This window comes from Gorilla gorilla, chromosome 11 (genome assembly GCF_029281585.2).
Source record: "Gorilla gorilla gorilla isolate KB3781 chromosome 11, NHGRI_mGorGor1-v2.1_pri, whole genome shotgun sequence".
In the NCBI taxonomy this organism is placed as follows: Eukaryota; Metazoa; Chordata; class Mammalia; order Primates; family Hominidae; genus Gorilla; species Gorilla gorilla.
The window spans coordinates 50715705-50743496 of NC_073235.2; the positions used below are offsets into that span (position 1 = coordinate 50715705).

Here is a 27792-nt window from a genome sequence, read left to right on the forward strand (position 1 = left end):
TTAACAACAGTAACTATAAAAGTCAGATGATACTTAAACAGTATTTGACTTTGAGGCCAAACTAGTATTTAGGTGGATATTGAAAAGTAAATTTAAGTTGCTGCATCAAAAGTACATGCAAAACTGTGTTTATGATGTTACATTTTAGAGTTTTTTTTATTTTATTCTTTCTAAATTAACTGATTTTAATTTCTAAACCAGAAAATTTTGGATTTGATCATCACCAAATTTCTTTTAACACAGACTTTTAACGTATTTGAGACTTACCCCTTTTAACTACATAAATACAACTTTTTGATATGGTGATGGTCATCTTGAGGCAAATTTATAGACATCAAAGAATGTTTATGCTTCTCATTAATTGTATGTCACCAACTGTTTTTTTTTATTCTGTCTTTAGCCAGCAATCTGTGAGTCAGTAAATTTTAAAATGTCAGACTGAGAATTAAATAATTTAAACCTGTATATTAACAAAAAATACCATGGTGTCTAGAGGTCATCCAAGTGATCAACTGACTGAGTGGCTAAGATGTGGACATGCTTCTTAGGCCTCTAGGATATTCATTCATTTGCCTCAGGTGCTTTCAAATCATTTAATTTTAAAGGGAAGAAATATTTAAATAACTATGCATTTACACATTTTTAAAATTATAAGTTAAACAGATGTTATTACTGCCTTTAACATTAACTCTGTGACCTTCTAGGTGAGAGGCCAACAAATTTTTTCTGCAAGAGGCCAGATGGTAATATTTTAGGACTTGAGACCCAGGTCTTTGTGGAGCTACTCAACTTTGCTTTTGTAGTGTGAAAGCAGCCATAGGCAGTACATAAATAAGCATGGCTGTGTTTCAACTGTATTTATAGACACTGAAATTTGAATTTTATGTAACTTTTTGCTGTCAAATATCTTTCCTCTTTTAGCATGTTTTGAACCATTTAAAAATGTAAAAACAATTCGCACAGGCAATATAAAAACAGGTAGCAGATTGGACTTACTCCATGGGCTGAAGTTTGCCAACTTCTGCACTAAATGGTTCAATTCATTGGTTGGAAAAATCTGCTTTTGTAATTCATTCTTAAATTTCCCCAGTATCACATCTATCATACCACCCCAAAGTTCTTGCTAATCTGAGCTTATGCCTGATAACCAAAAGTGTTCAATTTGTTACCAGTAACTCCTATATGACCCCTGTTACGTTGCTTCTCTACCCCATGTCACAAGTAGATTATGGAAGTAAATAAAAAGAAATTTCAACACTGTCTGCTGTGAAACTTGTCTTCGGTTGTGATTAGGTAATGTGGTATAAAGGAAATAAAACCAGGAGATGTGAAAACCAGGCTATATTCCTGGTTCTACGACTAATCAAAGTGATCAAGTTTGGTGGGCCTCTAAGGTTCCATTTTCTCACCTGCCCATCCTGACAGATTATTAAGAAGTTATAATAGCACATATGAAATTACTGGTAAGGTAACCTTAGCATTGCTATTTACCTTTATTGTCATCGTGGTAGTTAGTAGTTGTACTTTATTATTGCTCTTAAACTTGACTATGGCAGGGCTCCCTTCATGTGTTAATATATCACTTAAAACTAGATATAGGTTAAGGATTGCACATTAATTTCCTCTAAGCATTTTGTGTTTCTTTCTCTCACATTTTAAGCTACTCTAATCTCCTCGCTGTGGTACTTGTACCAGGTTCATTACTAACAGTAGTGTGAAATTTTATATTCTACATATTCTTTCTTACCACTACTCTGTGAGGGCAAAGACTGTTTTGTCCCTGCTACATTGCCAACACCCAAAATAGTGTCTGGAATATATTTGAGCACTTCTGAGTAAATCAGTGACATAAATAATCCCATATGTTCACTTGCCTTGAATTATCAAAAGGAGTAAACAAAGCTCAATAGAAATAAAATGTTTTAATGCATAAAATACATAAGATTATGAAAGATATCTACTTTGTTCAGTTTTACTGATATATAATTTATCCACAGACTCCTTGCGGGCCCATGGACCCTGTTTTTGTCTGTTTGTTTGTTTGTTTTTGTTTTTGAGTGGGCAGGTTGTGGGCGGGGTTTTTTTTTGAGACAAGGTCTTTGTCACCCAGGCACCGTCATACCTCACTGCAGCCTGGAACTCCAGGCCTCAGGTGATCCTTCCACCTCAGCCTCCCAAATAGCTAGAAATGCAGGTGTGCAGCACCATGCCCGGCTAATGTTTTTTTTATTTTTTATTTTGTAGAAACAAAGTCTTGCTATATCGCTGATCTCAAACTCCTGGCTTCAAGTGATTTTCCTTCCTTAGCCTCCCAAAGTGCCAGAATTACAGGCATAAGCCACCATGCCCAGCCAGACCTTGGTTTTTGAAAATATGGAAGAATTTTTAACGAATATCAGGGGACACATTGTCCGCAACTATAAATTGCAAAACTACTTTGATAGGATATAAAACAAATGCAAGCTTTATTTGGTCTTGTCTTTAAGAAATCCGCCCTCTGCACTTTTAAATTATAACAGAAAAAAACAATGGATTTTTAAACTTTTGGTTAAATTTCTTAAGATTACAAGAAGAAAAACAAATTTCGGCAAGCTTTTACACAAAGGGTATTTTCTGGGGAAATACTGGAGTTTCTAATGCAATTGGAAGGTGGGAAGGAAGGGAACAAAGATAGCTCTGGACAGTAGCTTTCTCCAGAGTGGAGCCAATGATAGAAGTGCCCAGTCATGGGTCCAAATTTGAAAATATTAGAAGAGAAACCTGGCCGATCAAGCTTAGATCACAGATGCATGCCTCAATTGGTCAGCCAGAGCCAGAGAGTAGAATCTGTAGTAGATCTGTTAACAGTGAGATCCATTATTTGGTATGGGGATGAGCTACGAAACTACCCCAAGAGCTGTCTATAATGTAGTCTTATTAATCTGACTCCAGAAAGCAGTGCATTTATTTTATATTATTGATGTCTCAAGACGAAAAACTTTTTTTTTTCTGTAGATTAGGTTTATTAGCACCAACTTCATGACTTCTAAAATGTGACTACTTTCATGTCCAGATAGCTTGAATATAGGTATCCACCAGTGATATGGGGTGGATAATTAATAATGCTTGGCTACTTATATAAAGACAGTGTTGCTTATTTTTCAAAACATTTTTTTTTTAACAATTATATTCTTCCCTTCTCCCCAAGAGGTGGGCAGAAAAGCATTGTTAATCTCCTTTTACAGATGAGGAAAAACAAGATCAGAGGTGCTAAGTGCTGTAGCCTAGTGCTAGGTCTTCTGTCCCCAATTCTGGGTTCTTCCCAAGCCCATGTTTCTCCTTTCTCACAATCTTTACTTCTTCTGCTGACCCTCAGCACCACCCAAAGTACTTTTAGTTCTGGAAAAGAAACCCAGCTGCACACTGGCACACTTGACCTTCATGCAGCCAGAAGCTTTGGATGGTTCCCCATCCAAAATATTAGAGATGAAATGAAAGCAAAATAGGCATCTGACAAAAGTTGCTTTTTCCCTTCTGCATTTTAGGACCTAAAGTAATGTTTATCCAGAAACTGCTGTCATACCATAGATTCATTGTACATTCAACAACATAAGCATACAATCTGGCAAATTAAAAATCTCTTAACCTACACCCCGGATCCCTGCCCAAATTTAAGAAAAGAACTAGGGTGGACACAGTGTTTTTTCCATGTCACGTCTTCTGTGATGGGGCTACGGTATGTGGGAGCAGAGAATGGGGTGGGTGGGTGAAGCGTATGCCAGATGAGGATCTATCAGCAATGGGAGGGATCCTCCACTTTAGCATCTCCACCCCTGCTCCTCTCAGACGATGGCCTTTCATTGCATTCAGCTGTGATGGTAGCAAGAACACAGGCACACCAAAGATGAGGAGAGAGGGAGCCTTGTGCTCTCTCTCTGCATCTGAGGCAGGACAGCACAGGGTACGGAGCAGTCTGCAGAGAGGCCAGCTCATCAGCTCTTCATGGAAGCACTTGTCTTCCACCTTGGGCTTTGAGCGCTGGGCAACTGGCACCTGGGGATCAGTGGAATAATCCTAAGCAGACTTACTCTATGTCACACTATGGAATGTTCCCAGTAGGTGACCATGTTTTCATAAGATGTCTTTTCCTCCTTTTGTTGTTGCCATTTCATATGTTTAGGATTGGATGTGTGTTTCTTCTCTCTGAATGGCACTCGAATGTTTGCTGAGTCCTAGTCTGTATGACTGGGGCGTACAGCTGTGGACTGATGCATGCCATCCCATCATCTTTCATGATCAAAGCAGTCTCTTCTTTTTTGACAGCTGAAGAAACATCAAGTCACCCTTACTCTGCCACTAATTTATTTCCTTCTTGCTTAAATGATGAGAGACATATAATCTCCACCCTCACGGAGTTGTCATCACCCTTCTTTTCAAGGGCCTGTTTCCCTTGCCTCCATAACTGTTGTTGGTACTGACGGCCAGGCTTCCAAACCTCTTAAAACTCCCCCGATAAAAAACATTTTACTCCAAATTGCAAGACAGCTTTGTCCATTGATGTATATATAGACAATATAGACAAAATTAAGAATTTTAATATGTGCCAGATCACTCACTACCATATTAATACATAATTTAATATCATACAATATAGCCAGTATAGTGTGGTGGCAATATGGCATGGGACTTAAGAGTATAAGCCCTTGACCAGACTTGCATGGCTTAATGTCTTAGCCCTACCACTGGATGAGACCACTGGATAGGTCTCATCCAGGCTGGGCTCAGCTGGACTTGGTTCTTGGTAGAGGGTAAGTCTAGGTTCATATCACATATCTCTCATCTTCCTTGGATCAACGGATACCTGAGACATTTTTTTTTCTCAGTATGAACAGCAGGATTGCAAGGGAGCAGACTAATCTGCATGAGCATATTTCAAAGTTCTACTTAGGTAATGTCTGCTATTATTCAATTAGCTAAGAGAAGTTACGTAGCCAAGCCCAAAGTCAAAGCACAGAGAGGTGCACACTTTCTGTGGAGATGTGGTAGTGAAACAGATGGCAATCTATTCTACCACAGGGGATAATACAGTCATGCATCGCTTAATGACATGAGTACTTTCTGTATTGTTAGGCAATTTCCTTATTGTGTGAACAACATAGAGTGTACCTACAGAAATCTAGATGTTATAGCCTACTGTACACTTACCCTATAGGGTATAGCCTATTGCTCCTAGGTTACAAACCTGTACAGCATATTATTGTACTGAATACTGTAGAGAATTACAACATAATGGTATTTGTATATCTAAACAAAAAAGGTACAATAAAAGTAAGATATGAAAGATAAAAACTGGTACATCTGTATAGAAGATTTACCATGAATGGAGCTTGGAGGACTGGAAGTTGCTCTGAGTGAGTCAGTGAGTGAGTAGTGAGTGAATGCGAAGGCCTAGGACATTACTGTATACTAATGTAGACTTTATAAATAATGTAGACTCAGGCTACACTAAATTTATTTTAAAAGTTTTTTTTCTACAATAACAAATTAACCTTAGTTTACTGTAACTTTTACTTTATAAACTTTAAATTGTTTAACTTCTTGATGCTTTTATAATAACACTTGGCTTAAAACACAACACAATCATGTACAGCTGTGCAAAAATATTTTCTATTTATCCTTATCCTATAAGCTTGTTTCTATTAAATTTTTTTTCTTTTTAAACTTTGTTGTTAAAAACTAAGACACAAACACACACATTAGGCTAGGCTTATGCAGGGTCAGGATCATCAGTATCGCTTTCCTCCACCTCCATATCTTGTCTCACTGGAAGGATCTCAGGGGCAGTAACCCACACGGAGCTGTCATCTGCTATGTAACAGTGCTTTCTTCTGGAATACCTCCTGGAGGACCTGCCTGAGGCTGTTTTACGGTTAACTTTTTTTTTAAAATAAGTAGAAGGAGTACACTCTACTATAACAATTAAAACATAGAGTATAATAAATACTAGGCAATAGGAATTTTTTGACTTCATTATAATCTTATGGGATCATTGTCATATATGCAATTGACAGTTGACCAAAACAATATTATACAGCACATGACTAATAGAGAGTTGTAAGGTTAGTGTATGTAAAAAGCTTAAAATAGTTTCTGGCGCATAGAAAATGTCCAATAAACGTTTGCTCTTATTAGGCATACAGAAACACACAAAAATTCGGTATTGTGTAACTGTAACATAAAATACATATTTGGCGAAGGTGTCACTAAGTGACACTTTTTGCTATCCTAAGCAAAAAGAACAAAACTGGGGAAATCACATTACCTAACTTCACGTTATCCTACAAAGCTATAGTAACATTTAAACAAATAAACATGCTTAAATTTAATTGAAAAGCTAGTGTGAGCCAACCTCTAGGATAGTCAAATATTATCACAATTATTTATTGTTAGCAGAATCAGAGAATGGCTAAAGATCACCAGGTTTTATCCACTCATTTGACAGATAATGAATCGAGCCAAAATGGCGAGATACGTAAGTCAAAAAGGAAGAAGTGGATGAATGGAGGATGGATAGATGAATAATAAATAGGTAAGTAGTTAATAGAAAAAGGAAAGGAAGGAAACCAACCTAGATCTCTAGAACTCTAGTTGAGAACTCTTCCCACTGTATCACACAGACCAGGTGTTTTTTCCTGTAGTTTGTATAAATACTGTTTATCATATTTTTTCTATCCTTCTGCCTTTCAATGAGCCTTAAAAGAAGAGATAATTTTAATAATATTTTTAAAAGTTCAACTATTGCTTCAATTGAGAGATGACTGTAGGACAAGATTTACTTAAAATATAAAAATAACACAAAGCTAATCCTTACAGAGGCCTTATTTGTCCACTTAACTAATATTTATTCAGTCATTATTATCTGTTAGGCACTGGACTACGTAGCAAAAACAAAACAAATCTTTGTTCTTGTGAACATGCATTATGTGGAAGAGACAAGAAATTAACAAATTAATAAGTAGTATGTTCCACAATCCCTTATCTGCAATTCTAATATCAAAAAGCTTGGGAAACTGGAAATTTTGACAATTCAAATAGTGGTAAAAGCTGAATCAGATTCATTTAGTAGTAAAGCTGATATGAGACTAGTCATAGTCTTATTTTTTATTTTAATTTTTGTCGGTACCTATGCATATATATTTGTACGATATATGAAATGTTTTGATACAGGCATGCAACATGTAACAATCACATCATGTAAAATGGGATATTCATCACCTCAAGCATTTATCTTTTGTGTTACAAACAATCGAATTATACTTTTAGTTTTTTTCTAAGACATCTTGTTATAACAATTTTTACTTATTTTAAATATACAATTAAATCACTATCAACTATAGTCACCCTGTTGTGCTATCAAATACTAGGACTTAATTCATTCTTTCTAGGAGTTTTTGTACCCGTTAACCATCCCCACCTATCCCCAACCCTCCAACTACCCTTCCCAACATCTGGTAACCATCCTTCTCTTCTCTATCTCCATGAGTTCAATAGTTTTGATTTTTAGATCTCACACATAAGTGAAAACATGCTTTGTCTTTCTGTCCCTGGCTTAACTTAGCATAATGACCTCTAGTTCCATTCATGTTGTTGCAGATGACAACATCTTATTCTTTTTGATGACTGAATAGTACTTTATTGTGTGTCAGTACCACACTTTCTTATATTCATCTGCTGATGGACACTTAGGTTGCTTCCAAATTTTGGCTATTGTGAACAGTGCTGCAACAAACATGGGATTGCAGATAACTCTTCGATACGCTGATTTCTTTTGGGTATATACCCAGCAGTGAGATTACTGAATCATGTGGTAGCTCTATTTTTAGTTTTGAGGAACCTCCAGACTTTTCTCCATAGTGCTTTTAGTAATTTACATTCCTACCAAGACTGGGGTTCCCTTTTTTCCACATCCTTGCCAGCATTTGTTATTGCCTTTCTTTTGACTAAAAGCTGTTTTAACTGAGGTGAGATGATATCTCATTGTAGTTTGGATTTGCATTTCTCTAATTATCAGTGATGTTGAGCACTTTCTCATATGCATGTTTGCCATTTCCATGGCTTCTTTTGAGAAATGTTTATTCAACTCTTTTGCCCATTTTTTAATCAGATTATCAGATTTTTTCCCATAGAGTTGAGCTCCTTGTATATTCTAGTTATTAACCCCTTGTCCGATGGGTAGTTTGCAAATATTTTCTCCAATTCTTTGTGATGTCTCTTCACTTCGTTGTTTCCTTTGCTGTGCAGAAACTTCTTAAGTTGATATGATCCCATTTGTCTATTTTTGTTTTGATTGCCTGTGCTCGTAGGGTATTACTCAATAAATTTTTGTTCAGACCAATGTCTTGGAGATTTTTCCCCAATGTTTTCTTGTAGTAGATTCATAATCTGAGGGTCTTAGATTTAAATCTTTAATGTATTTCTATGTGATGTTTCTATATGGCTTGAAATAGCAGTCTAACTGCATTCTTCTGCATATGGATATTCATTTTCCCCAGCACCATTTATTGAAGAGACTGTCTTTTCCACGGTGTATGTTCTTGGCACATTTGTTGAAAATGAGTTTACTGTAGGTGTGTGAATTTGTTTTTGGGTTCTCTATTCTGTTCCATTGGTCTACATGTGTGTTTTTATGTCAATGCCATGCTGTTTTGATTACTATAGCTCTGTAGTATAATTTGAAGTCAGGTAATGTGATTTTCTCAGTTTTGTTCTTTTTGCTTAGGATAGCTTTGACTATTTTGAATTTTTTGTGGTTCCATATAAATTTTACAAAATTTATGTGTGTGTGTTTGAAGAATGTCATTGGTATTTTGATAGGGATAGCCCTGATTCTGTAAATTGCACTGGGCAGTATGGACATTTTAATAATATTGATTCTTCCAATCCATGGACATGGAGTATCTTTCTGGTTTCTTTTGGTGTCCTCTTCAATTTCTTTCATCAGTATTTTATAATTTTCACCATAGAGATCTTTCACTTCTTTCATTAAGTTAATTCCTAGGTATTTATTTGTGGCTACTGTAAATAGGATTCCATTTTTAGTTTCTTTTTCAGATTGTTCACTGTTACATTTTTAAATGCTACTGTTTTTTGTAGGTGGATTTTATATCCTGCAACTTTACTAAATTTGTTTATCAGTTTGAATAGTTGTGTGTATGTGTGTGTGTGTGTTTGGGGTCTTTACGTTTTTCCTAATATTATGTCATCTGCAAACAAGGATAATTTGACTTCTTTCCTTCCAATTTAGATGCCTTTATTTCTTTCTCTTGTCTGGTTTTCTAGCTAGGACTTCCAGTACTATGTCGAGTAACAGTGAGAAAAGTGGCCATCCTTTTCATCTTCCAGATCTTATACAAAAGCCTTTTAGCTTTTCCATATTCAGTATGATACTAGCTGTGAGTCTCTCATATATGGTTTTTCTGATGCTAATGTACATTCTATATCCAGTTTTTTAATGGTGTATTATAAAGGGATGTTGAATTTTATCAACTGCTTTTTCACCATCAGTTGAAATGATCATATGGTTTTTGTCTTTCATTCTATTGATATGATATATCACATTGATTAATTTGTATATGTTGAACCATCCTTGCATCCCAGGGATAAATCCCACCTGGTCATGATGAATAATCTTTCTAATGTACTGTTGAATTTGGTTTGCTAGTATTTTGTTGAGGATTTTTGCATCACTATTCATCAGAAATACTGGCCTGTGGTTTTCTTTTTTTAATGTGTATTTGTCTATTTTTGGTATAAGGGTAATACTGTGCTCATAGAATGAGTTTGGAAGTATTCCCTTTTCTGTTTTTTGGAGTAGTTTGAGTAGTATTGGTATTCATTTTTTAAATATTTGGTAGAATTCAGCAGTGAAGCCATCAGTTTCTGGGCTTTTCTTTCCTGGGAGACTTTATTACAGCTTCAATCTCATCACTTGTTACTGGTTTGTTCAGGTTTTGGATTTCTTCATGGTTTAATCTTGGTATGTTGTATTTTTGTAGGAATTTGTCCATTTCTTCTAGATTTTCCAATTTATTGGCATATGGTTTCTCATAGGAGTAATTAATGATCATTTGAATTTCTGTTGTATCATTTGTAATGTCTCCATCTTCATCTCTGATTTTGTTTATTTGGATCCTCTCTCTTTTTTTCCTAGTGTGGCCAAAAGTTTGTTAATTTTGCTTAACTTTTCAAAAAACTAACTTGTTTATTTCAATTTTATTTATTTATGCTCTGCTCTTCATTTTTTCTTTTACTTATTTTGGGTTTGGTTTGCTCTTGGTCTTCTAATTCTTTAAGATGAATCTTTAGGTTGTCTATTTGAAGTTTTTCTTCTTTTTTGATGTAGGCACTTATGGCCGTAAACTTCCTTCTTAGTACTACTTTTGCTATATTCCATAGGTTTTGCTTGTTGTGTTTCCATTATCATTTGTTTCAATGAATGTTTCAATTTTCTTTTTAATTTCTTCATTGACCCACTGGTCATTCAGGAGCATATTGTTTAATTTCCATGTATTTGTACAGTTTCCAAAATTCCTCTTGTTATTGATTATGAGTTTTATTCCACTTTGGTCAGAGAACATGCTTGATATTATTTCAGTTTTTTGAATGTTTTAAGATTTGTTTTGTGACCTAATGTCTTCTCTTGAGAATCATCCATGTGCTGAGGAAAAAAATGTGTATTCTGCAGCCATTGGATGAACTGTTCTGTAAATGTCTATTAGGTCTATTTGGACTATAGTGCAGATTGCCCAATGTTGCTTTGTTGATTTCTCCATCTGGGCGATATGTCTCTGTCTGATGCTGAAAGTGTGGTGATGAAGCCTCTAGCTTTATTTTATTTATTTATTTATTTTTTGAGATGGAGTCTCGCTCCGTCACCAGGCTGGAGTGCAGTGGCACCATCTCGGCTCACTGCGACCTCTGCTTCCCAGGTTCAAGCAATTCTCCTGCCTCAGCCTCTTGAGTAGCTGGGACCACAGGTGCACGTTGCCACCCCTGGCTAATTTTTTTTTTTTTTTTTTTTTTTAGTAGAGACGTGATTTCACCATGTTGCCCAGGCTGGTCTCGAACTCCTGAGCTCAGACAATCTGCTCGCCTTGGCCTCCCAAAGTGCTAGGATTACAGGCGTGAGCCACCACACCTGGCTGCCTCTAGCTATTAGTGTATTGGGGCCTATCTCTATCTTTAGCTCTAATAATATTCACTTTATAAATCTGGGTGTGTCAGTGTTGGGTGCATATGTATTTAAAATTGTTTTGTTTTGTTTTTTTGCTGAATTGACCCCTTTATCATAACATAGTGACTTTTTTTGTCTCTTTTATAGTTTTTGACTATAAATCTATTTTGTCTGATAAAAGTATGGCCACTCCTGCTCTTTTGGTTTCCATTGGCATGGAATATTTTTTTTCCATCCCATTACTTTCACTCTATGTTTGTATTTATAGGTGAAGTGTATTTCTCACAGGCAACAGATCACTGGGTCTTGTCTTTTTTTTGTATCCATTCAGCAACTCAACGTCTTTTGATTGGAGAGGTTAGTCCACTTACATTCAGTTTCTTTATTGGTAAGTAAGGACTTACTCCTGCCATTTTGTTATTTGTTTTCTGGTTATTTTGTGGTCTTCTTTCCTTCCTGTCTTCTCTTCAGTGAAGGTGATTTTCTTGGGTCTTGCCTTTTATGTTTTGTGTATTAGTTGTGTGTTTTTTTGGTTTGAGGTTACCATGAGGTTTGCAAATACTATCTTATAACCCATTATTTTAAGCTGATAACAACTTAACACTGTTTACATAAACAAACAAACAAAAAACTAATAAACACTCTATGCCTTAACTTCATCCCCCTGTTTTTTTGACTTTCTGTTGTTTCCATTTATATGTTATTGTATTGTTTATGTCTTGAAAACTTGTTATGGTTATTTTTTATTTATTTTATTGGTTAGTTGTTTAGTTTTTCTATTTAAGATAGGAGTAGTCTACACACCACAGTTACAGTGTTATAATATTCTTTGTTTTCCTGTGTACTTGCTATTACCAGTGAGTTTTGTACTTTCAGATGATTTGTTGCTTATTAATGTCCTCTTCTTTCTGATCAAAATACTCCCTTTAGCATTTCCTGCAGAAAGTTCTGGTGTTGATAAAATCCCTAAGCTTTTGTTTGTCTGGGAAAGCCTTTATTTCTTATTCATGTTTGAAGGATATTTTCACTGAATATACCATTCTAGAGTAAAAGTTTTTTCCTTCAGCACTTTAAATATGTCATGCCATTCTCTCTTGGCCTGTGAAGTATGAAATGAAAATTCTGCTGTCAGACATATTGGAACTCCATTGTATGCTATTTCGTTTTTCTTGCTGCTTAGGATCCTTTCTTTATCCTTGACCTTTGGGAGTTCAATTATTAAATGCCTTGGGGTAGTCTTCTTTGGGTTAATTCTGCATGGTGTTCTATAACCTTCTTGTACTTTGGATATTGATATCTTCTATACGTTTGGGAAGTTCTCTGTTATTATTCATTTGAGTAAACTTTCTGCCTCTATCTCTTTCTCTACCTTCTCTTCAAGGCCAATAACTCTTAGATTTGCCATTTTGAGGCTATTTTCTTTTTTTTTCATTATTATACTTTAAGTTTTAGGGTACATTTGCACAATGTGCAGGTTTGTTACATATGTTCATATGTGCCATGTTGGTGTGCTGCACCCATCAACTCAGCATTTAGCATTAGGTATATTTCCTAATGCTATCCCTCCCCCCTCCCCCTACCCACAACAGTCCCCAGTGTGTGATGTTCCCCCTCCTGTGTCCATGTGTTCTCATTGTTCAATTCCCACCTATGAGTGAGAACATGTGGTGTTTGGTTTTTTGTCCTTGTGATAGTTTGCTGAGAATGATGGTTTCCAGCTTCATCCATGTCCCTACAAAGGACTTAAACTCATCATTTTTTATGGCTGCATAGTATTCCATGGTGTATATGTGCCACATTTTCTTAATCCAGTCTACCATTGTTGGACATTTGGGTTTGTTCCAAGTCTTTGCTATTGTAAATAGTGCTGCAATAAACATACGTGTGCATGTGTCTTTATAGCAGCATGATTTATAATCGTTTGGGTATATACCCAGTAATGGGATGGCTGGGTCAAATGGTATATCTAGTTCTACATCCCTGAGGAATCGCCACACTGACTTCCACAATGGTTGAGCTAGTTTACAGTCCCACCAACAGTGTAAAAGTGTTCCTATTTCTCCACATCCTCTCCAGCACCTGTTGTTTCCTGACTTTTTAATGATCGCCATTCTAACTGGTGTGAGATGGTATCTCATTGTGGTTTTGATTTGCATTTCTCTGATGGCCAGTGATGGTGAGCATTTTTTCATGTTTGTTTTGGCTGCATAAATGTCTTCTTTTGAGAAGTGTCTGTTCATACCCTTGACCCACTTTTTGATGGGGTTGTTTGTTTTTTTCTTGTAAATTTGTTTGAGTTCATTGTAGATTCTGGATATTAGCCCTTTGTCAGATGAGTAGGTTGCAGAAATTTTCTCCCATTCTGTAGGTTGCCTGTTCACTCTGATGGTAGTTTCTTTTGCTGTGCAGAAGCTCTTTAGTTTAATTAGATCCCATTTGTCAATTTTGGCTTTTGTTGCCATTGCTTTTGGTGTTTTAGACATGAAGTCCTTGCCCATGCCTATGTCCTGAATGGTATTGCCTAGGTTTTCTTCTAGGGTTTTGATGGTTTTAGGTCTAACATGTAAGTCTTTAATCCATCTTGAATTAATTTTTGTATAAGGTGTAAGGAAGGGATCCAGTTTCAGCTTTCTACATATGGCTAGCCAGTTTTCCCAGCACCATTTATTAAATAGGGAATCCTTTCCCCATTGCTTGTTTTTGTCAGGTTTGTCAAAGATCAGATAGTTGTAGATATGTGGCATTATTTCTGAGGCCTCTGTTCTGTTCCATTGGTCTATATCTCTGTTTTGGTACCAGTACCATGCTGTTTTAGTTACTGTGGGCTTGTAGTATAGTTTGAAGTCAGGTAGCATGATGCCTCCAGCTTTGTTCTTTTGGCTTAGGATTGACTTGGCAATGTGGGCTCTAGTTTGGTTCCATATGAACTTTAAAGTAGTTTTTTCCAATTCTGTGAAGAAAGTCATTGGTAGCTTGATGGGGATGGCATTGAATCTATAAATTACCTTGGGCAGTGTGGCCATTTTCACGATATTGATTCTTCCTAACCAAGAGCATGGAATGTTCTTCCATTTGTTTGTGTCCTCTTTTATTTCCTTTAGCAGTGGTTTGTAGTTCTCCTTGAAGAGGTCCTTCACATCCCTTGTAAGTTGGATTCCTAGGTATTTTATTCTCTTTGAAGCAATTATGAATGGGAGTTCACTCATGATTTGGCTCTCTGTCTGTTATTGGTGTATAAGAATGCTTGTGATTTTTGCACATTGACTTTGTATCCTGAGACTTTGCTGAAGTTGCTTATCAGCTTAAGGAGATTTTGGGCTGAGACAATGTGGTTTTCTAGATATACAATCATGTCATCTGCAAACAGGGACGATTTGACTTCCTCTTTTCCTAATTGAATGCCCTTTATTTCCTTCTCCTGCCTGATTGCCCTGACCAGAACTTCCAACACTATGTTGAATAGGAGTGGTGAGAGAGGCCATCCCTGTCTTGTGCCTGTTTTCAAAGGGAATGCTTCCAGTTTTTGTCCATTCAGTATGATATTGGCTGTGGGTTTGTCATAGATGGCTCTTATTATTTTGAGATACGTCCCATCAATACCTAATTTATTGAGAGTTTTTAGCATGAAGCATTGTTGAATTTTGTCAAGGGCCTTTTCTGCATCTATTGAGATAATCATGTGGTTTTTGTCTTTGGTTCTGTTTATATGCTGGATTACGTTTATTGATTTGCGTATGATGAACTGGCCTTGCATCCCAGGGATGAAGCCCACTTGATCATGGTGGATAAGCTTTTTGATGTGTTGCTGGATTCGGTTTGCCAGCATTTTATTGAGGATTTTTGCATTGATGTTCATCAGGGATATTGGCCTGGAATTTTCTGAATTCCTTCTCTGTGTTATCTTGAATTTCTTTGACTTTCCTCAGCACAGCCATTTTGCATTCTCTGTCTGAAAAGTCACATATCTCTGTTTCTCCAGAATTGGTCCCTGGTGCCTTATCTATTTCATTTGGTGAGGTCATGTTTTCCAGGATGGTGTTGATGCTAGTAGATGTTCTTTGATGTCTGGGCATTTAAGGGTTAGGTATTTATTATAGTCTTCACTTTCTGGACTTACTCGTAGCTGTCCTTCTTGGGAAGGCTTTCCAGATATTCAAAAGGACTTGATTGTTGTGATCTAAGTGTTGTGATCTTAGCTGTATCTGCTTTAGGGGCACCACAAGCCTGGTAATGCTGTAGTTCTTACAGACTCATAAAGGTACTGCCTTGATGGTCCTGGACAACATCCAGAAGGATTATCTGGATTACCCGGCATTGACTCTTGTTCTCTTTCCTCACATTCTCCAAATGAATGGAGTCTGTCTGTCCCACCCCACCCCTGTCTCTGTCTCTGTGTCTCTCTCTGTTCTAGGCCATCTGGAGCTGGGGATATTGTGACATAACCACCTCTGTGGCCGTCACCACTAGAACTGTACTAGGCCAGACCTGAAGCCAGCACAGCACTGGGTCTCACCTGAGGCTTGCTATAACCACTCCTGGGCTTCAGCCTGTGTTCACTCAAGGCTTTAGGACTCAACAATCAGCAGGTGACAAAGCCAGCCAGGCCTGTATCCTTCACTTCAGAGTGGCGGGTTCCCCCAGTCCCTGGGCATGTCCAGAGGTGCCACGCAGGAGCCAGGGACTAGAGTAAAAAAATCTTAGAAGTCTACCTGGTGTTCTATTGTACTGTGGCTGAGCTGGCACTGAACTCAAAAGATGTAGTCCTCCCCACTCTTCCCTTCCCTTTTTAAAGGCAGAGGAGCCTCACCCTATGGCTACCGCTACCACATCTCCACAGGGAGTGCTGTACCACTGATGTTCCCTTAAGGCCCAAGGGCTCTTCAGTCAGCTTGTGTTGCATGCTGCCTGGCCTAATACTCACCCTTCAGGGCAGCCGGCTGTCCTCTGACCCAGAGCAGGTCCAGAAATTCTATTCAATAGCCAAGTCCTGGAACCTGGGACCCCAAGAACCTTCTTGGTGCTCTAACCCCTGTGGCTGAGCTGGTAACTAAGGTACAAGACAAAGTTCCCTTTGCTTTTCCCTTTGATTTTCTCAAGAAGAAGGAGTCTCACCCTGTACCCACCACAACTAGGAATGTGCTTAGTCTCACCTGAAGCCAACAAGTCTCAGAGTCTCACCCAAGGCCCTCAATGTAGTACCTGGGTATTACTGCTGGTTGTTCAGGGCCCAAGGTCTCTTCAGTTAGAAGGTGATGAATGCTGCCAGGATTGGGTTCTTCCGTTCAAGGCAGCAGGTTGCCTTCTTGCCCAGGGTGTGTCTAGAAATGTCATTCACTAGCAAGATCTGGAAAGGGGACTTCATAACTCTAACTGGTGCCTTACCCTGCTGTGGCTGAGCTGGTATCCAAGATCCCAGAGTCCTCTTTATTATTCCTTCTTCTCTCCTTAAATGGAGTGAGTGGGTCTTTTTTGAAGCCACCAGCTGTATAGCCTGTCGTTAGGAGGAGGTGATGCCAGCACTCCCTTCCCCACCCTGGCTGGTGTCTCAGTAAGTCACATGCCCCCCTCCCCCAGTCCACTGTCTCTGGCCCAAGTTCAACACTAGGACTTGCCTTGGAGTTGCAGTCCTTATGGCCTAGCCTGCCTTTCCAGTTTATTTTGGGCCCCAGAACACTTTAGCCTGCACTGATGAGGCTTGCAGGAACTCAAGTTTGGACCACTGGGATTGGCGATTCGTTTCTGGCTAAACAGTCCTGGTTAAAATGCTCCTTTTTTGGGTGGACATCAGCGCGTTTGGTCTAGTTTTGTTTTCTGTTATAATAGGGCAGCACTGAGCTCAGTGCCTCATAAATGCTACAATCTCCCTGTCTCCAGCACACCAAACACTCTCCACACCATGCCTCTGCTGCTGCGGGAGAGGTGGCATCAGCTATTTAAGACTGTTTTTCCTACCTGTTCAGTGCCTCATTAGTGATATGAAGTTAAAGCCAGGTACTGTGAGTGCTCACCTGATTTTTGAGTCTTATGAAGGTGCTTTTTTTGTGTAGATAGTTCTTGAATTGATGTCCTTGCTTGGGGGGACAATCAGTGGAGATTTCTATTCTGCCATCTTGCCCTGCTTCAAGTTATAGTCTTTAAAAAATCTCACTTAGAATGAATATATGCTTTACTGCAAGGCTATTAACATGTTGGACTTCAGGGTGCTTTCCCAGACGTCTTGGATGGGAGGGGAGAAGGGTAGGAGATGTTGCATAATTATAGTATATGTACTATATTACCTTAAAAATACCAAAAATACTTAATTCCAAATGACATCTGGCTTCACCGGGATTGTGGGGCTACATAATATCTAGGAATTATAAATACTGTGAATGGAAATGAAGCAGGTATGGATATAGAGAATGAAGGCCAATGGTGAAGAGGGTAAAAGTTGGAGGCGGAGGTTTTTTAGCTAGACTGGTGAGAGAATCCTCTCTGGGAAGTGATATTTGAGAAGATCCAGAAACAATCCAGAAGCTTTCAAGGAAAAAGAGTGTTTTAGTCAGTGGGAACAGACATGTGGTTATCTAAAGAGACATTCCAATCTGAGAGAAGACAAAGGTCAAAGACTTAAATCAAGAGTGTGCTTAGCATGTTTGAAGAAGAACATGAAGGCCACTAAGGCTACAGAATACGAAACAAGAGGAAGAGTGATCAGATAGGCTTTCAGAAAGGTAACCAGGATCCAAGTCCTTGCCTTAGATGTTATGGAAAGTCTTTGGGGGATTTTGAACAAGGGAGTCTTAAATTCAGTTTTCTTTTTAAAAATGTCATTCTGTTGCTCTATAGATGATTTTTAAAAATCACTCTTTTGTTATGTGGATAGTGGAGTAGTAGATGGTTGCAGTGGTGAGGATTGGAAAAGATAAGTGATCATGACAATGGATGAAACTTAGAAATTTAATGATGTGTGATCATATAGATACTTTTTTTTTTTCAAGAAAGCGTCTCACTGTTACCTAATTGGAGTGCAATGGCATGATTGTAGTGCATTGTAGCCTCGACCACCTGGGCTCGTGATCCTCCTGGTTGAGGCTCCCAAGTAGCTAGGACTATAGTATAGCATGCAATACCATATCTGACTTTTTTTTTTTTTTTTTGGTAGAGACATAGTCTCACTATGTTGCCAACACTGTATAGATAATTTTTAATAAAATAATGTCCTATATTATATTTTAACAAAATAATATCTTTTAGGTATCTGTTGCGTGAATGGTATGCTATGAATTGATAATCTAAATATTATGCTATCATGCTTTTTGGTTTTTGTTCTAGATTTTTCCCTAAGTGTTAGAGCTAAGAAATCAGCTTGGTCATTATAGCGCTCTTGCCAGTCTCCTTCTCTTTTCTCAAAGAGGGAAAGAGCCCCAGCTAGAGGAAAGAGCCCCCAAACTTGGAGTAAAAAGAACTGTTTTCTCATCTCCGATCTGCCACTGACTATAACATTGTTTATTTAACCTCTTTTGATTTTGGTTTTCTGTACTGTAAAGTGGATTGAATTACCTGATTGATATAGCTCTTTTTGAATCTTCAGTCTTAAATTTAACAAGCCCTTTCTGTTAGAGTCTAAAGTTCTATGATTTTAAATGAGACTGCATAAAAATCTCAAAACTTCCTTAAATATGAATGTAAAAGAATACAGAATAACTGGATGTGTTCAAAATTGGTAAATTCATCCTGGTATCGTTTTTAACAGGACCAAGGAAATAAATACCAGAAATCAAGAAGAGCACACACTATTTTCCTTCATCAATCCATAGAACCCTAATGCTTCTTTAGTTCCATCAAACACAGAGGAATGACCACCATGGCAGATGGCAACAGAGGATGTCAACAATTTTTTGGAGGCAAGCAATGAAATATTTCTACTATGAGTTTTCTGTTATTAATCATGTAGACACAAGTAGAATTATATTGGGTTTTAATTTAAAATGAAAAGTATTATTTACTGTAGGAATTTATGTATGCATGTCTTTTTCTTTATTTTCTTTTTTTCCTCTTTTAACACTATTGCATGTCAAAAATTACATTAAGATGCATTTGCCCTTACCTCTAGAGTAACAGATAGAATAAGCCTATCTTAAATCCCGAAAAACAGAACAAGGATTTAAATAACCAAAATTAAGTACCTATATTTGAAAACAGGGCTTTTTCATATCTCTCTTGGACACATATATAACTGTAAATACTAAATAAAATTGGAAATCAGAATTATTTTCTATTTATTTTAGAGTTAGTCATACTATTTATGAATTTTATATAGTTAAAGGTAGCCCAGGATTTTTCCTCCCTTTTCTTTAACAACTAATCTGCAGTGCTCCAAAATCTTGGAAAGCTATTCCTTTAAAACTCTCACAGCTTTACATTTTGTGAAAATTCTGCATCAAAATATTTCATTGAACTTTTAGTTAATTCCATGGCAGCTCCTATTCCTCCCAAAGAGCATTTGGGCAAGGATTGTGGACCGCAATGCCACCTTCAAATTTCGAATTGATTACATTACCTTTAAAAGAAAAGCTTGCTTGGAAAGAAATTGACCATATATATTTTTAAGTGTATAAGGAATCTGGCTTTTTTTCTACATTCATGAAAAATATAGACTTAAGTAGATGAAAATAAAACAAAATAAAAATATACACTTTTAAAATTTTAAGTAGAATTCACTGAAATGTAATCTTTCAAGGGATTTCATACAAAGAAACTATATATATATGCTTAGAATTTTTTATTTAGTGTTAATTCAACTCATCAGCCTAAGGTCATCCATGAAAATGTGTCTGCTTTTTAAGTTTCACATAAGAGGAATGCTTTCTATAAATAAAGACAATGATAAATGTTTAAAAAGCCCAGTGTAGAGATTCTGAGTTTTCTTTCAGTAACTAGAGTCAAAATTAATTCTTGCTTTTCTGTTGGGGAAAATTTCATCTAATTACATTCAATTTATTCTGCAACTTTTTGGACAGCAAATCCTGATCACCAAAGAAAAAGCAGCTGTGTTGCCTTTGCCTCACAATTATAACAATAGTATTATTATGCAGTCAACAGAGTTTATGGAACCATGAAGTGGTTATATCCACTGGCTGTTTTCTGGCAGAGACACACCTAAACCTTTCTGAACTGCTGATAATGTATGCCTTCTATTTCTAAGGATCTTCAAAGAAATAGATTCCACTGCTTCCTTCAGCAAGCCAATTTAGTATAACAGCTCTCCAAAGCAGAAAATTCTTTCTTATAACCCTTTATGCACTTTTATTAACTGTTTCTAAAACTTATTTTCCTGGAATTGCATTTTAAATATTATTTAAATATTTTCTTAGTTTGGTATAATCCACTTAACTATTTTTAAAAACTACTTAAAATTGATCATTGTTTAATTAGTAGAAATATTCTCATAAACCATGCTTCCTCATAAGTAGTCTACATTTCTCCTCGGTATCTGCAAGGGATTGACTCCAGAACCCCCTATGAATACCAAAATCCAGGAATGTTCAAGTCCCTTATATGAAATAGTGCAGTTTTTGCATATAACTCACACCTATGCTCCTTATACTTTAAATCATCTCTATATTACTTATACTACCTAATACAACCTAAATTCTAGGTAAATAGCTGTTATATTTTTTATTCTGATTATTTTTATTGTTGTCATGTTATTTGTATTGTCTTTTTTCTTAATGTATTTGATCCAAGCTTGCTTGAATTTTTAGATGCAAAACTTGTGAATACAGAAGACTGACTATACTATCAAATTTCTTTTTCTTACATTTCCTTTTCTAACTCATCCACACATACATTATTTTGAGCTTCAGTTATTCTTTAACCATCAGACTGTATCGATGGTATATAGCTTTAACTTATTAAGAATCAAGCCCTTTGTTTTTTATTAATTTCATTCTATTTGTGACCATGTAATTAATAAGACACAGATATTTATAATTCTAATCCAAAGTGCTATTTCATTTATTTTCCACATTTTTAGGGAAAGTTATACTGGTAAAAACTTTTAGAGGTTAGAAAGGCAGTTGAACATAGCAGGTATGATTTATAAGAATGCTACAGGCATACCTCAGAGATATTGCAGGTTTGGTTCCAGACTACCACAATAAAGCAAGCCATACATTTTTTTCCCAGTGCATATACAAGGTATCTTTGCACTATACTGTAATCTATTCAGTGTGTAATTGCATTATGTCTTTAAAAAACAATGCACATGCCTTAATTTTAAAATAGTTTTCTAAAAAAGGGGGAGTGTTTTGGGGGGTGGCGGGGACAGGCTCTTACTCTCTCTTCCAGGCTGGAGTCCAGTGGTGTAATCATGGCTCACTGCTGCCTTGACTTCCTGGACTCAAGTGATTCTCCCACCTCAGCCTCCCGAATAGCTGGGAATACAGGCATGCGCTATGACACCAGTCTAATTTTTATATTTTTTGTAGAGACAGGGTTTTGCCATGTTGCCCAGGCTGGTCTTGAACTCCTGGGCTCAAGCGATCTGCCTGCCTCGGCCTCCCAAAGTGCTGGGATTACAGGTATAAGCCACCATACTGGCCTCCTTTTGATAGTGAAAGGTCTTACCTGGATGTTGATGGTTGCTAACATCCAGGCAAGACCCTTTATTATGGCTGAAGATTGGGATGGCTGTGGCGATATATTGAAATAAAACAGCAAGGAATATTGCCACATCAATTGACTTGACTTGACAAAGTAAACTGGTTTTCAATTTACTTTGCCCAGATTGGTCAGAGGATTCACTATCTGTATTTGTAAGGCAGATACTATTTGTAAGGCAGATACAGCCTTTAAAAATACATTTCTTAAGTAGACTTGAAAGTCGATGGACTTTTCAAGTTAGAACAGTATATATGTATACTTTTATGTATATATCGATCAGATGTTTATTTGGTCTGAAAAATGGATTCAATATTTCCACAAGAAAAATAAAAAGAAACAGATAATTTTGATCCATGGACTACAGAAGGAATGTTATGTTGACAAGCATGAGAACAGCATGAATCTCCTTGTATATCTTCATCACAGCTCTTGGATGACTAGGTATACTATAAGTGAGTATAATTTTTCCAAAGGAGTATTTTTTTTCTGGGCAGTAGGTCTCAACAGCAAACGTAAAATAGTCAGCGAATCATGCTGCAAACAGATATGGTGTCCTCTAGGCTTTGTTGTTTCATTTATAGAGCACAGGCAGAGTAGATTTAGCATAATTCTTAAGGGCCCTGGGATTATTTGAATGGTAAATGAGCATTGGCTTGAACCTAAAGTCACCAACTGCATTAGTCTCTAAAAAGAGAATCAGTGGTTCCTTTGAAGCTTTGAAGTGGGACATTGACTTTTCCTCTAGTTACGAAAATCCCAGGTGGCATCTTCTTCCAATTGAAGGCTGTTGTATCTACACTGAAAATCTGGTGTTTAGCATAGTCACCTTCATCAATGATTTTAGCTAGAGCTTCTAGATCACTTGCTGCAGCTTCTCCATCACTACTTCCTGCTTCACTTTGTACTTCTATGTTGTGTAGACAACTTCTTTCCTTAAACCTCATGAATCAACTTGCTCTGCTAGTGTCAAACTTTTCTTCTGTAGCTTCCTCACCTCTCTCAGCCTTCATAGAACTGAAGAGAGTTAGGGCCTTTCTCTGGATTCAGCTTTGGCTTAAATAAATGTTGTAGTCAGTTGATCTTCTATCCATGCCACTAAAAGTTTGTCTGTATCAGCAACAAGGCTGTTTTTCTTTCTTATCATTCGTGTATTCACCGTAGTAGCACTTTTAATTTGCTTCAAGAGCTTTTCCTTTGCATTCACAATTTGGCTAACTGTTGGACACAAGATGCCTGGCTTTCAGCTTGTCTTGGCTTTTGACATGTCTTCCTTACAGTGCTTCATTATTTCTAGCCTTTGATTTGAACTGAGAGACATGTGACTCTTCCTTTCATGTGAACACTTAGAGGCAATTATAGGTTATTACTTAGCCTAATTTCAATATTGTATTTTCGGGGGTTGGGAGGCTCAAGGAGAGGGAGAGAGACGGGGAAACAGCCAGGCAGTGGAGTATTCAGAACACACAACATTTATCAGTTAAGTGTGCTCTCTTATGTTCGGGCAGTTCGTGGCACCCCAAAATAATTACAGGAGAAACATCAAAGATCACTGATTACAGATCACCATAACAGATAGTATAATGAAAAAGTTTGAAATATTGTGACAGTTATCAAAATGTGACTCGGAGTCATGAAGTGAGCACATGCTGTGTGTGAAAACGGCACCGATGGACTTGCTCAGTGCAGAGTTGTCACAAAACTTCAATTTGCCAAGTACAATAAAACAAAGCACAAGAAAATGAGGTATGCCTACATTTAAGAACTCAAATTCACAGAACTGATTAAGGCTGATTTATTAACCACAACCGTGCATTCTACCAGTTGTGTGACCATGGGCAAATTGTTGATTTTTTTCACCCCCAATTTGTATATCTTTAAAATTTGAGTGCTAATAATAATATAACTGTGAGGATTAAATGGAATAGATAATATAAGTAATAAGCTTAGGTTCTTAGCACTACCTAACATGTAATTCAATAAACAGATGACATAGTTATCCCACTCTGCAAAATAATTGAAAACAGGTTTCTTCATAGCAAGCTCAGTTCTTAAAAAAGAACAATGAATTTGCTCATTCTATTTATGCCAAACTTGTTTTACATCATTGTTTCTGTTTTACTGCTGCTTAATTTTGTTCACATTGAAGTGTCCAAACAAGCAGTTTAGAGTTCATGTTTAAAAATATGAAAATGTGATTTATCCAGAAACCACATTAGAAAACATTATACCAATGGTTATTAATCTGAGTCTCATAGAAACTATATACATTCCAAATTTTGTTTAAAAATGTAGGGTATACATGGACTGTTCTAAAATTTTAACTGCAGTCAACCACTATTATTTAGAGAAATATTCCATTTATAGGACAGAGTGATTTGAGGAATCTTCTTGGGATTAAATCTCTTTTATGTATATATCGATCAGATGTTTATTTGGTCTGAAAAATGGATTCAATATTTCCACAAGAAAAATAAAAAGAAACAGATAATTTTGTTCTATTAATATTAGTTTTCTAGGTCTGTTATAACAAATTACCATAAATTGTGTAGCTTAAAATAACAAAAGTTTATTCTCTCACATTTCTGGAGGCTAGAAGTCCAAAACTAAGTTGTTGGCAGAGCCTTGCTTTTTGAAGCCTGGTGGGGAGAATTTGTTCCTTTTGCTTGGCTGTGGTGTTGCCAGCAATTTTTGGCATTCCATGGCTTGTAGACATATTACTTCAATCTTTGCATTCATCATCACGTGGCATTCTCCCTGTGTGTCTGTTTCTCTTCTGCTCTTCTTATAAGGATTGGATTAGGGCCTACCCTAATTCAGTACGACCTCATCTTAATTACATCTATAAAGACTATATTTCCAAATAATTTCACATTCATAGGTACTAGAGGTTAGGACTTGAACATATTTTTGGAGAAACATAATTCAACCCATAACTCTATCATATATATATATGTGTGTGTATATATGTGTGTGTGTCTGTATATATATATAACTGAGAACAGAATTAGAAAAGAAAAATGAATTTTGAAAACAAATTTCTTCTGTTCAGCCTCTGAAAAGATGTTATTTCACTTGTGATAAGACATGATCTATGACTAGATCTACATGTTTTGCCTAGTGATATCTGACACCACCATTTCTTGGACATCGACAGTTCCTTGATCATTCATTTTCCTATCTACTCTCTAGCTTTATTTGTTAAAATTTAAAGCAATAGCTATCATTTTGCTTGCTTTGTTTACTTGACATCAGAGTTCAAACAATAGGTTTACAGATTCAAGATCACAGGATACATACTACATGCATCAACAAATGAAATGCCCTACGACTTTAGAGATGGTATAGCATTTATATTTATAATCATACTTATAGTTATACTTTGTAAATGAACTTAGGTAAGATTTCCTTTTCCATATTTGTTTAAACCAGGGCCACCTTTTATTATTATGGGTAAGAAATTAAGAAAAATTGTTGACATTTATGAGTAATGTTTATTGATAATATTTATGGGTTATATTATGGGTAAGAAATTAAGAAAAATTATTGACATTTCAAAATGAACAAGTTTATTTTATTTACTTACACACACACACACACACACACACACACACACACACATATATTGAGATAGGGTCTTGCATTGTAGCCCAGGCTGTAGTGCAGTGGCATGAACGTGGCTCAGTGCAGCCTTAACCTCCTGATCCTCCCACATCAGCCTCCTGAATAACTAGGACCACAGCTGCACACCACCATGCCCAGCTAATTTTTTGATTTTTTGTAGACACAGGGTCTTGCCCAGCCATCCCATTACTGGGTATATACCCAAAGGATTATAAATCATGCTGCTCTAAAGACACATGCACACATATGTTTATTGCGGCACTATTCACAATAGCAAAGACTTGGAACCAACTCAAATGTCCATCAATGATAGACTGGATTAAGAAAATGTGGCACATATACACCGTGGAATCCTATGCAGCCATTAAAAAAGGATGAGTTCATGTCCTTTATAGGGACATAGATGAAGCTGGAAACCATTATTCTGAGCAAACTATCGTGAGGACAGAAAACCAAACACCGCATGTTCTCACTCACAGGTGGGAATTGAACAATGAGAACACTTGGACACAGGGTGGGGAACACCACACACTGGGGCCTGTCATGAGGCAGGGGGAGGGGGAAGGGATAGCATTAGGAGATATACCTAATGTAAATGATGAGTTAATGGGTGCAGCACACCAACATGGCACATATATACATATGTAACAAACCTCCATGTTGTGCACATGTACCCTAGAACTTAAAGTATAATTAAAGAAAAAAAAAAAAGAAATGGGGTCTTGCCATGTTGCCCAGGCTGGTCTCGAATGCCTGGGTTCAAGCAATCCTCCTGTTTCAGCCACCCAAAGTGCTGGGATTATAGGCATGAGCCACTGCACCCAACCTCATTATGAATTGTTAACATTAATTCAACTGCTTATTCTAGTAAAGCTCATTCTAGTGAAGACTCTTTCTAATCATTACTACATTTTTAGTATATATCTTCTTTTTGGTCATGTCCCATATAGTATTCAGGCAATTGTCACAGATATTTCATGTAATAAAACTTACATAGAACTAACTATTCTTTAGAAATTTCTCTGTTTCTTCAAGTTCACTGGCTGGTTTCTCTGCCATATCCAATGTGCTGTTAAGCCTATCCAGTGAATTTTTCATTTTGATACTATACTTTTTAGTTTCATAATTTGCATGTGATGCTTTTGAAAAATATTTGTTATGGTAAAATATATATAATATAAAATTTTATCCATTTTTAGGTATACTTGGTTCTTTTTTATTGGTTTTATTTCTCCGCTGAAATGCTATTTGGGCATTTATTATGATGATCTTTTTCTTTATGTTCTCGGTAATAGCTGCCATAAGGTACATGTATGAATCATCGCAGAGTCTGTTCTATTGGCTGCTCTTTCTGTGGACTTTGGTTTATATTTTTCTGTTTCTTTACATTTCTAAGAAATTTTTTATTGTGTGTTAGATATAGATGACACACTGTAGAGACTCTAGATTCTGTTATCTTCTTCTGAAGAGTATTGACCTTTTTTCTAACAGTTAAATCAGTAGCTGCTCACATTTATCTAGTGAAGGCTTGGTTTGATGTTTTGTTAGAGAGTGGATCTATTTTGGTTTTGTTCTTAATCCTTAGGTGACTTCCTTAGTATAGGGATATAATATTTACTCCTAAAACGTGGTCCTTTATGGATTTCTGTGGAAAGCCTGAGGTGTTACTAACGTGCTTTTATTTGATGGAGTTCAAACTCGAAACTCTTTGTCTCATGTAATGAGCAGTAGAAGAAATCCTTATTTTTGCTTTCCAGCTGTTACTTTCCACTGGGTTTTTTGGAGTCTTCCCCATGCATGTACAGTTTAGGTGCCAGCCTAGGTTGGAATCAATATACAAATATTGTAACTCCTCCTTTGTATTTTCTTCCTTTCTGGGCCCCCACTCCCTGACCCTCGATTTTCAGCCATTCTCTCAACCCTGAATTCTGGCCTCTGATACTTCAAGCAAGTAAGACTGTGGCTTTCTGCTTAAGTTCTACTTGCTCATATACCATTGTACCTCAGGAGAGCCATATAAATGTAGAATTATATGTTGCCCAGTGATGTTATCTTCTTTCAAGGGTCAAATCCTCACTCTTTCTATTTCTGCCTTCATTTGGTCACTCTCTAATATGTCTTCAAATAATTGTGTTTTGCTTATTGGCTTTAGTATTTTTTCACCATTTACAGTTGTTATCAGTGAGAGAGTTAGGGTGATTTAAGTTATTGATTAATTACTTGAATTGGAATTACTGGGTCTTTTTACTTTCATATTTACCTGTTTGCTTTATTATTTCATTTCATCATTAGTGTAGTCACTTTGACCTAGG

General features: G+C 36.7%; 1 protein-coding gene across 9 annotated transcripts in view; it reads left to right on the forward strand.

Moving 5' to 3' along the window:
- The window catches only part of MBD5 (methyl-CpG binding domain protein 5), a 484769-nt gene that overhangs the window by 183187 nt on the left and 273790 nt on the right, over nucleotides 1-27792 (forward strand). For 5 of the 9 annotated variants that reach the window (XR_008677692.2, XM_055380166.2, XM_063694832.1 and 2 more), the window contains exon 3: nucleotides 18948-19098. The exons of 2 other annotated variants lie outside the window; for them this stretch is intronic. The gene's annotated coding sequence lies outside the window, so the exon portion shown is untranslated. Of the gene's footprint in view, nucleotides 1-6481; nucleotides 6569-15432; nucleotides 15799-18947; nucleotides 19099-27792 lie in introns of those variants that run through there. 2 more of the 9 variants (XM_055380167.2, XM_055380169.2) reach the window with 2 other exon arrangements.